The sequence below is a fragment of the Panicum virgatum genome, chromosome 9N, assembly GCF_016808335.1.
Source record: "Panicum virgatum strain AP13 chromosome 9N, P.virgatum_v5, whole genome shotgun sequence".
NCBI lineage: Eukaryota > Viridiplantae > Streptophyta > Magnoliopsida > Poales > Poaceae > Panicum > Panicum virgatum.
Window position 1 is genome coordinate 63949052 of NC_053153.1, and position 12019 is coordinate 63961070.

At 42.7% G+C, this 12019-nt stretch overlaps 1 pseudogene; it reads left to right on the forward strand.

Annotated features, from left to right (window-relative positions):
- The first annotated feature begins 6144 nt into the window (after positions 1-6144).
- Positions 6145-11764, forward strand: LOC120692530 (annotated as a pseudogene).
- Positions 11765-12019: the final 255 nt, after the last annotated feature.

Below are 12019 nucleotides of genomic sequence, written 5' to 3' on the forward strand. Positions count from 1 at the left end.
TCTGCTCTGCAGGCGGCGATCCTTTCCGTACGCGTGTGCATCCCTCGCCCTCTCTCCGCAGATACCGAGGCTATCTCTCGGAGCAGTTGGGGAGGCCGTATTCGAGGCCGTGCCATCCCCATCGCCGCAAGAAGTGTGCGGTGCTGCTGGCCATGCCCCTACTTCTGCTACCGTCGCCGAGATATGTTCCTCCCCTTCCTTTATCTACCCGCTCCATCTGCTTCACCTTGTCAGTCTTGCTGCTGCAGGAAACCCTAGCCACAGCTCTAGGTCCCTCCGTTCTTCCCTTTGGTTGTCGCCTTGCTTTGTTTACAATGTGTAATTCATGAGCTCCAACCCTTTATTGTGGTTTCCTTGCTCTTTAGTGCATCTGATGTGCTACATTTTTTGCATGACATGTGATTCTTGGATATGCTTGTGGGCCGCAAGCGAGCCATCGGGTCCGTGACCTGAGATCTAGGAGTCTCCATCGACGGAAAAAGCTGACTGCAGTGAGTTCGTAGCTTTGCTTCCATTTTTTTCCCGATAGATACACGTGAGAAAAAAACTTTCCTATTCACTAACTGAGATTTGTTGATCTTATACATTTTTCCCATGGTGGTTCTCCTGTAGGCTAACTGCATCCATCTAGGCTATTATAGTTTGTAGTGGTCCTCCTTTGTTACTATGTACTTGAATTGAGATGTTTGATGTGCAGTATCTACTGGTTTTAAGATAGAAATTTCTAGCTTATGTCTGCAAGAAATTTCTTAAGATAGCACAGTGTCAATTGTTTTGGAAATAGAATTTATTCCCAGCTATCTCTTTATTTCTAAATCTATTAGAATAGTCTCTGAATCTGGTAATGATTATAGTGGGTTCGGTGTAACATGCTTGATCTTCTAAAGCAACTGATATTTTATGATTGTATAAGAAATTGATTTCTAAATTCTAAAGATGACGCAGGATCAAATGACTTGTCATGCAATGTATGCTGGTTTTGCTTGATTGCTTGTGCTGAGGGGCTCTTAGCCTTTTGCCTTCTAGCCATGTTTTCATATTTTGATGATTCATTTCAGAAAAAATAATATTTTTTATCCTGGTTTTATGCTGCTCCAAAAAATCTATATTGATGAAGCTTATGTTTGTTTTCATATCATTTTCTTCATACATAATTTTTGCTATTTTTTATATGCCTCACAAATTATAAGTACACGTCTGAAGTAGTAGCCACATGTGACATACATTCCGATTAATGCACCTTTTTAGACCAACAACACATCCTCAACCAAACATGCTTAACATCTGACAAATATGATCTTCATTGTAGACGTCTTCAGTTGGTATTAATAAGTTCTATAACAACTAACAGTTCTTCTCAATAACTATATTTACAGTCCAACACTGATGCTTAGAAGGAAGAAGATCAACTCATTTTGTATTTACACAATTGCAGCCACACCTCGCCCTACATGAGCAGACATGTTGCTTCATGCTATTTATTCAGCCATTTTGTAACATGACGCTCAGCATCAATTACCTCTCTTTTGGATACCTCATGGCTGCAAAAAGTGTTATCTCCTACCCTCTCTTTAGTATCTTGGTACTCAAGTCTTATTTGGATTAGTATTCTAAGCTACCTCCTTAAATATTTGGTAGCTACTAATGCTGATCATGAAATATAATATATAGCTTGACAAAACCTACGGGCTGCACATGCCATATTCAGTAGTACAAATGTTGTTAAGATATTTGCATTAGACATTATGATAAGTTTGTCATTCCAAATATTCTTTTAGTAACTTATCAATTACACCATACTTATGTTTGTATAGACCGTAAAAAACTGTTGATAGGGCGCGCAAAGCGGGCGTTATGTTCTAGTAAGATTAAAAGGATGGCTCCTTCTGTGCAGGTACCATAAATAGAAATATCCTTATTTTAAGGGGCTCTAAGTGGAACCAATGTCTCACAAACCTTGTACATTGATTTTGATTTGAAGAGAAAAGCCCACTTTATTATGCTTAAGGGAAACTATAAACAACCCGGTGGATCTATAAGCTATAAGCTGAATGTGCACTAATTTACACACCAGCTAGATTGTGCCAAGCAATTAGCTAGCTTGTCCCTAAAAGATCAACACAATTAACCATGTCGGAATGGCAACAGGGCGGGGCGGGGCGGGGCCGGGCCAGGGGAGCGATCCCTGTCCTCGACCTGATCCCCGAATCACCCTCCCCAGGGAGCCCGGCGAGGCCGACAGCTCCACGGCGGAGGGAGATCTACTCTAGGCGCTCCTTCCATGGCGGAGGCGGAACCGCACGCCCGCGCATGCCGCAGTACCGCGCAGAGCTCTTGCTTGGCGTGCGGGTTCGGGCGTGGCCAGCAACAGGCTGCTGCGCGGACTCGGCGTGAACGGCGCCTCCTCTAGCTCGGCCGCCATGACGCGGGTCCCGGCGGAAGGGAGGAACGGGGGCAGCTACCTTCTGCTTCCTGCCAGGGGCAATGGCCGCGACGCGCGGCTCGGGAGAGAAGCGGCTGCGGTGGGAGTCGGAGAGCGCGAGGGGGCGGGGTTAGCAGGGGCGCGAGGGGCGAGAGACGGAGCTTGCTGTGGATCAGGAGGAGGTTGTCGGTGGGGAGCTGGGCGACGCAGATCTGAGGAGAAGAGATGGAGGCAGAGGAGCGGCGGCCGATGGAGGTAGAGGAGAGGGAAATAGAGGGGTAAGGTTTTGCGTCGGCCTGTCTTTTATTAAGATCGATCCGAATCGTTGGTCGGAGATAGACGGTCAGGAGAAATTGGGCCTTAGGGGAAAACGACCCTAGCCAGGTTTCTTGGTCTGTTAATCTTTTTCATTTTTATTTTTAATTTTGTGGCACCATTGTAAAGTAATATAATAAAATAATTATCTTATATGCACCAATATATATTTTTTAATGCAGTAGACTACATATTAGTTTTTGAGTAGGAGTTTCGTAAATTTTTAAATTAATTCACTATTTTCTATAGTTTAAATAAATTTCTTTGTGTTTATTGAAAGTAATACAAAATTAACTATGTGTATCTCAAATAAGATACGAGATTTTTTTATAAAATCATATTTAGCCTCACGTGTTCCGTCATAACCCATATCTTTGAGATAGATGAATAATTTAATTGTTTTGCATATATAATTAATACTTCTATCTCCAAGATACCATAGAATAATTATAATAATATCTAAATTTGGTTATAAAATTCAAAAAATTAGAATGACAACATATTTTTGGTCCTTTGGCATTCCATAAAAAAATCAAGTGGTTCTAATAGAATATCACTATACATTGTTCACAAATGGATACCTCTCTCACATAGTTTCATCTATCTCAAGTAAAACTTTAAGATTTAAATACCTTTTAATAATTTTGAACTTGTATGGACTTAATATTTGGACACAACCTTATGTTCACCACAATATTAAAAAATATGAAGTTATGTTTTTTCTGTACTCTATTTGGTAGAAGCAAATAAGCCATAGAAAAAAAAGATCTAATAATAGCAATTGTCATGCAAACAAATGACACTAAATGAAAGTTCATGATTTTAGAAAATTCAGGAGAAAAAACCATCAAATTTGGAGTTCATATAAAAATTTGGAGTTCATATTTGGCGGAGTAATACTACTTACAAATTTTAGTTCCGGATTAAAAAGAGGAAGATAAACTATAAAGGGAGTTTCTTGTAGTGGTTAAGCATGCACGTGTGGGTTGGTGATGCATGTTCGAACCCCATATGCTCGCCAAGGATAGGCAACGGGATTTGGCTGTTATCCAGGTTTTGGCGTGTATTATGCAACAAGATAAGTAGAAAAACCAAACGTCTTCAATATTGTCACAAACCAGCAAGCAAGTAGCCTAGTGGTGAGGCTGCGTCTTCACTGCTCGGGATCCTGGGTATGATCCCCCCGCCTCCCCGTGCGCAGCATTTTTTTTTGATTAATGGTTGCGGTGGGTGCGGGGCTGCTAACTGGGCTTTTTTTATTAATGGTTGCGGCGGGTGCGGGGGCTTTGGGGGCTCATGTGCATCCTGAGGAAGGTGGATAAATTATTCATTTTTAAAGTCTATTTGACCTAATTAGCTACTGTAAATTGTTCAATATTTTTTTAAATACGTTCAACATTTTTTTAAACACATTCAACAATTGACGTTCGAAATGTTGAAATTCTAGATCTCAAATGTTCAAATGGTAAATTTAAAATGTTGAACCCTTCTTCTCCGGCGACCAAACGGCGGCGCGCGCGGCCTAGTCAGGGCGCGGCGGTGGCCCGATGGCGGCGCGGAGTGGCGCCCATGGGGTGGAGGCGGCCGGGGGCGGCGTCGCGCGGTGGCCATGGCGCGGCCGCGGCGGGGGGCGGCATCGTGCGGGGGGCCACGGTGCGGCCGCGGCGGGGGGCGGTGGCCGCGGCCGGGGGGCGGCCATGGCGCGGCGGTGCGGCCCAGTAGGGGTGCCGGGGGCGGCGTCGCGCGGGGGCCATGGCGGTGGCCGGGGCCGGGGGCGGCAGCCGGGGGCAGCCACGGTGCGGCCGCGGCAGCAGCGCGCGGTAGCGGCCGGAGGCGGCCAGGGGCGCCGTGGAAGGCGGCGGCCGGGGGGCGGCCATGGCGCGGCGGCGCAGCCCAGTAGGGGCGCCGGCGCGCGGGCACGGTGAAGAATGGACAAAGAAGGGTTAGGTTTGAGTGTGTAGATCCAATGGTTGGTAATAGTTGCACGAATCTCAAACACTGGAAGTTATGTTGGGAAAAAACTTTCGGAAGATGGATATGTTTTCAGGGGCTTTTGATTAATGGTTGCGGTGGGTGCGGCCGTGCGGGGGCTGCTAACTGGGCTTTGCGGCGGGTGCGGGGGATGCTAACTGGGCTTTTTTTGATTAATTGATTAATGGTTGCGCGGGGGGGGGGGGGGGGGGGGGGGGGCGCTGCTAACTGGGCTGATGCGGTGGGTGATGAGGTGGCCTGGCGACTTGCCTTGCTGAAGACTGGGCTGATGCGGTGGGTGATGAGGTGGCCTGGTGACTTGCCTTGCTGAAGACTGGGCTGCTGACTGAGGCCTTGCTGAAGACTGGGCTGTATCGAATCAAGAGAAGTTTGTATAAAAATGCTTAGTACTAAAAGATATTTGTCAAATGTGTAGCTCAATGGTAATTGCACAAGCATCTTGTTCTGATGGTTGCTAGTTCAATTCTTGCTATCTCCCTTTTTTTATATTTTCTAGTATATAAAAATTGTATTCCATAATTCATAAATCTAAGCTAAAAGGGATTATGACGATTTTTGTGACATATACGTTGAAACATCATTGTTTTGTGGGCCGGATTATGACGAAATCAATAAATTGTCACTAAGTTTTGGGCCTAGAATCCATAACGTCAAACCCATGACGAAAATTAGAAAATCATCATAAATTAAGTGCGATTGTGACGCTATTTAAAAATATCATGGAAAAATCGTCAGAGATCACCACATTTCTTGTAGTGAAGCGACAATTATTTTATTTAACTACGCTAACTAGGATTTGAACTTGAGACCTCTGGCTTTAATATCATATTGAGTTGCATGCACCAATTAATTGAACCCACATGCTTCTCTCACATGTTCTTAGACTACGTGAAATAGATACTCTATTTGCTCGTCGTTAGTGACTACTCTCTCCTACTTTTTTGTTGCCACATCAGATCTAGCTAGCTAAATAACTAACCATTGCGGACGCCCTTAGCAGCTAGCTCTTAACAGACAACCCTTGCAATAATCTAACTTTTAACACCAAACTCATAACATAAACGATCCCACATGTCATTCTTCTATAATCTCAGTTTACATATGAGACTATCTCTTAAACAAATAGCTCTTCACTTCTGACATTGTTCATCGATTAAAAAATTCTATAAACTAGGTAAGAGTCGGTCTTTGGAGGAGGCCTATCCATGATTGCACACATCAAGTCAACATGCATGCATGATGCCAATTCTCGATCTGTTCTCCGTCGCGACATTTGCCCGGAAAACACGGAAAGCTTGGGTTGTATAGCCAGTACCACATCCCTGCAGCCAGCTGCCTATAAATGCATACCATCTTATACTGGTCACTGGTCAAGTTGCAACACAAAGAGGACAGGTAACAGATACTGCCTATAAATGGCACCTGAGGCGGCCACATCCTGGAAGGCAGCGCCTGAGGTTCAACCCAGTGTGTGGGGGGGTTTCTTTATCAATTACATCCCAGAGCCACTGCAGGCATGTGTTTTCATACATCAATTAGCTAGTATCATCTCTCTTTTTTTTTCAAACTGCAAATACACTTGCTTCCTGCTAGCTTCCCTAGCTAAGCTAAATTCCATTATCCCCAGGGATATATGAGTACACTTGCAAGTTGCATGTTCGGTTATAAAATTTCACCAGTTCACTATGAAATTTTATAAAAATTTGTTTGGCGTGGAATCCAGTTCTACAACGTTAAATCTCCTACATTTGTTTTATATAAGTAACTTGATATTGCAATTGTTAACAATATTCCACTACGATTAATAATGGACCATACTCATATGTGGTCAGCCCATTTCTAAATGCACAAAAAACACCTTAATTTGTGCGATTATATATGTACCAAACCGATCAGCGATCTCACTTCTCCTTTCACAATGGCAGGTTTCAGATGAAAAGATGATCGAGAGAGTCAACAAATTGAAAGGGGAAGTGTGTGGTCTATTTGAGGCTTGCAAGAATGTTGTGGAAAAACTGGACCTGGTAGATGTTCTGCAACGTTTGGGAATTGATCACCATTTTCAAGAACAAATAGCCACCACCTTAAGCAGCATCCACAGGGATGAATTCAATAGCTCAAACCTTCATGAGGTTGCCCTTCGTTTTCGCTTGCTTAGGCAGCACGGGTTTTGGGTACCTGCAGGTAAGATCTAAAAGAAGATATACCCTAAAGGTGCACTGAAATGCTTGAAAATAGCTTCATTACATGTGCTTAATTAATCTGCAGATGAATTTGACAAGTTCAAGCTTGAAGATGGGAGCTTTATCTATAGTATAGCTAATGACCCAAAGGGCCTGTTTAGTTTATACAACGCAGCTAACCTTCTAACTCACAACGAGGGTGCACTTGAAGAAGCCCTGATATTTGCAAGGAAACATCTAGAATTGATACAAAGTAGTCTCGAGTCCCCCTTAGCGGACCAAGTTGCGCGTGCCCTGAAAATACCACTACCAAGGACCTTAAAGAGGGTAGAAGCAGTATCGTATATGCAAGAATACAGTGTAGACCAGAGGTAGAACCCTGCCATATTGGAGCTTGCCAAGCTAGATTTTAACCTCCTTCAGCTTCTTCACCAAAAGGAACTCAATACAATTTCTCAGTGAGTATTTTAGACATGCATGGTATAAACGTCATCTTGGACATGATTCATACCATTACTATACCTTACATACCTTACATGCACTACTACAAAACGATTTGTAGGAACGCCTCAAATTTTTTTAGGGGCGGGTCAAAATTTGACCCGTTGTTACAAATGGAGCAGAGTTATTGTAGCAACCAATCCGCACATGAAAATGCATCTTTAGGGGGGGGGGTCACCCCCTCACCCGCCACTGAAAATGGATCCATTTCTATGGGCGGGTGAGGGGTGACCCAGTCATAAAATACTATTTGTAGGGGCAAATGATTTTCAATTTTATTCTAAAAATTTATTTAATTCAAAAAATAGCATAGCAGATGATCCGGCCACATGGGGCTGACAGTCTGCTGGTTTGGACGTCTGAACTTCACTACAAATAATTTTCAATTTTATTTCAAAAATTTATTTATTTAAAAAAATAGCACCACAGACGGACGGACAGTCCGCTGGTTCGGACGTCCAAACTTCATTACAAATGATTTTTAGTTTTATTCTAGAAACTTATTTAATTCAAAGAAATAGCACCGCGGACGGACCACATTTAGGGGGCAGCTAGTCAAGTTCGGACGTCCGAACTTCACTGCAGAAGGTTTGGATGTCGGAACGTCAATGCAGGTGGACGGTCCGCCCAGATGGGGCGGACGGTAAGCCACCACTACAAATAATTTTCAAATTTATTTTAGAAATTTGTTTAATTAAAAAATAGCAAAACACATAAAAAAGTGAAATTGGTACCTTAGGCCTATTTTGATCTATCTATAGAACAAGAAAAAATATAAAAAGCATATTTCAATGTATATAATGATTATGAGTGTGGAAAGCACAAAGTAAATCTTGAATTGTATAAGGGAGTAGAGTGAGTGACTTATACATTATGGTTTCACACTCTTAATCATTACATACGCTGAAATATAAATTTGATACTTTTTAAATTTCTACATAGCACAATAGACTTATGGTAAAAAATTCACCTTTTTTGGATATGTTAACTATATGTTTTCATTTTTAAAAAATATTTTTTTTAAAAAAAAATTAATTTTAGGTGCGAGTGAAGGGGTGGCCCGTCCCTAAAAATGGTATTTTTAGGGACAGGCCACCCTCTCACCTGCCCCTACAACTAATTTTCAAATATATTTTAGAAATCTGTTTAATTCAGAAAAATAGCAAAGCACATAAAAAAGTGAAATTTGTAGCATAGGCCTATTTTGAACTATAGAACAAGAAAAAAATATCAAAAGCATATTTCAATATATATAATAATTATGAGTGTGGAAAGTACAGAGTAAGTCTTGAATTGTACGAGTGAGTAGAGTGAGTGAGTTATATATTATGATTTCACACTCTTAATCATTACATGCGTTGAAATATAGATTTGATATTTTTTTTACAATTTCTACATATCACAATAGGCTTATGGTAAAAATTTCACCCTTTTTGGATATGTTTTGCTATAGGTTTTTATTTAAACAAAAATTCATAATTTTATAAAATCCTTTTTAGGAGTGGGTCACCCCTCACCTGCCCCTAGAAGAGCTAGGAATCCGCATGATAGGCAGACCTACAATCTATTGGCTGAATCAATTGACCCAGGATCAACGAGCCCACCAACTCTCCCCATCATCTCTCCGACCCCCTCTTATTCCTTATCTCTTTCCGTGTCCCCCATCTCTCCTCACCACTCTATCTATCTGTCACTTTCTCTCTCTCCCCGTCATCCCCTTCGTTTCCCTCCTCTTTCTCTCCCCGGCGGCGGTGGCACGAGCGCGCGGCGGCGGTGCGAGCCCCCGGCGGCGGCGAAGCCTGCGGCCGTAGGGTGGGGTGGCGACGCGAGCTCCCGATGGCGTTGGAGCGCGCGGCCACGGGGCGTAGCGACGCCTGCGAGCATGGGGCCGTGGTGCGAGCAGGGCCGCGACTGCGTGGAGCTGGGCTGCGTGGGGGCAGCCGCTTGGAACAGCAATGGCGGCACGGCGACGGAGAACACGGCGGCGGCGGCAACGCCGGCACATGGGTCTTTTCTTATTTTTTATCCATATTTAGGGGCGAGTCGCGGTGTGACCCACCTCTAAAAATTCATTTATATGCACGGGTCATGCCTTCACCCGCCCCTACAAATCTATTTGTAGATGTGGGTTTGGGCATGACCCGTTCTTAGAAATGGATTTGTAGAGGCAGGTGAAGGCATGGCTCGCTCCTAAAAATAGATTTTTAGAGACAGCCCGTTACTCGCGCCTACAAATACGATTTTTAGCAGTGAAACTAAGAACAGGTGTCGCGTCTGCTCCTAAAAATACGTTTTTACCCACTCCTATAAATACTTTCTATAGTAATACATATGTACAGAGTATCGTAAAAATCATGATAACATGAAATAAACTTGCAAGACAAATATTCACGTTCCAGTTTGATAAGTATAATACCTTTCACGTTCTTTTAGATATGAATAAGATTGATAAATATGCCTACTTTACCAGGTGGTGGAAGGATCTTTCTGAAGACATTGGTCTAGAATACATGAGGGATCGAATTGTTGAGTGTTACTTTTGGGCTTACAGCATGTACTACGAGCAAGAGTATGCACGTGCACGGATGATCCTCGTCAGGATATTCATGCTAACATCTTTGCTAGATGATACTTATGATGAGCATGCTACTTTGGGAGAGAGCCGGGACCTCACCTTGGCTATAGAAAGGTTGTTTAGTCTTTGCTTAACCTTCACCTGTAGAAAAGAAACGTCCATGCATATATAAGATCCAATAATAAGACGGTGTGAACTAATCAATTTGATAATGATAAATATGACCATAAATGTGGCCTAAATGCTTGGTATTCATACATGCAGATGGGATGAGAATGATATTTCTTTTCTACCTGAGTACATGAAGAAATTCTTTCTCAAGGTGTTAAGAAACTTCGAGGAATTGAGGACGAGTTGGAACCACATGAGAAGTTCCGCATTGCTTATGCTAGGAAAGGGGTATGGATCAACTATATATCACCCTCAACTACCCCCCCCCCCCCCCCCCCCATCCGGCAGGGCAGCCCCCCCTGGCAGCCAATGGCTCTTTTACTGTTTGCATTCCTTTTTAAAAAATCTTAATGGTGATGGAAATATCCTTGCGTAGCTAATATGTATATCATAAAAAGTTTTGTGTAAACCTATCTTGAAAGGTAAATTTCTTAGTTTATAGCATCTAACATGGGTCTGTGTTTAGGAGATCAAAATAGATGTAGCACCTTTTGTTTGCCAAAATAAGGAAAGAAAGCCGCTCAAAAAAAATAAGGAAAGAAAGTAAAAGACGTACCTCGTTTAATTTGTTCACTAAGATTCAAGTTTCTCAGACCTCTATGATCCTTCTTCATTAAATACTAACACTATATACTTTTTCGCACATCCAGTTCCAGCTTATATCCAAAAGTTATCTCCAAGAAGCAGAATGGTCTCATCACGAGTACATACCAAGCTTCAATGATCATGTGAATGTACTGGTCAAGTGATGTGTGTTGGGTCGCTTGTGGGCATGGGTGATGTTGCAACCAAGGAGGCATTCGAATGGGCCATTGGTAGCACTGATGCGATAAGAGCAAGTGGAGAGGTGTCACGCTTCATGGATGACATGGCAGATTTTAAGGTACTTTACTAAAAAGCTGTTTTAAAGTTTTAAAGTTACTAAAAGGAAAAACTGTTTTGAAGTTACTAAAAGGAAGGCTCAATCTAGTGGGAATAAACCAAAACTTGAAATTAGGGTGAAAGGGCCCTGGTATCTTATACAACATGTAACAAATAGAGAAGTACGTGGCTTCTCTCTTTCAAAATCAGGAAATAAAATAATATATCTGTTGAGACATTACGAATAGCTTAAAAAATTCAACGGGGAAAGGCCATGAATTTTTATGTTTGTTTAACCAACATTTGGTTTCTTTAAAGTGAAAGTGCCATGCAACCGTTATAATAAAAAAGACTGTAACTGGCTTATATCCACAAGTAGAATTACTGCCATTTTCAACTAAGTAGGTACATGTTGTTCACAGAGAGGAAGGAACAAAATGGATGTAGCCACATCTGTGGAGTGCTACATGAAGGAACACAATGTCACTGGCGAGGTTGCCCTGGCCAAGATCGGCTCCTTTGTTGACGAGGCATGGAAAACACTAAACCAAGCACTCTTTGACCATCGTTCTCTGCCACTTCCGGTTCTGCAACGAGTCACAAACTTTGCAATGAGCATCATGCTAATCTTCCTCGACCAGAGAGATGGTTATACAAACAGCAAGGAATTTAAAGACTCTGGAGAGCCAATTCGTCAAGCATATTCCCCTCTAATACTAGAGCAACAATTATGAACATTTAAGAGTGAGGCAAGCATCGTCATCAGATTTGTTTTTTTATGAAATCATCATCAGATAAGCTATCAGGGCTTCATGTATGCACTAGGTATTGTTCCAGGCTGCACTGGCGCAGGCCTTCAGCGCCATGGGGCTGACACCGCTGGTTAGCACCGAGTGGATCGCCGACTCGGGGGCCTCCTTCCACACCACCCCAGATGCCGGTATCCTCTCTTTTGTCCGGCCCCCACACCCCTCTTGTCCTTCTTCCATCATGGTTGGT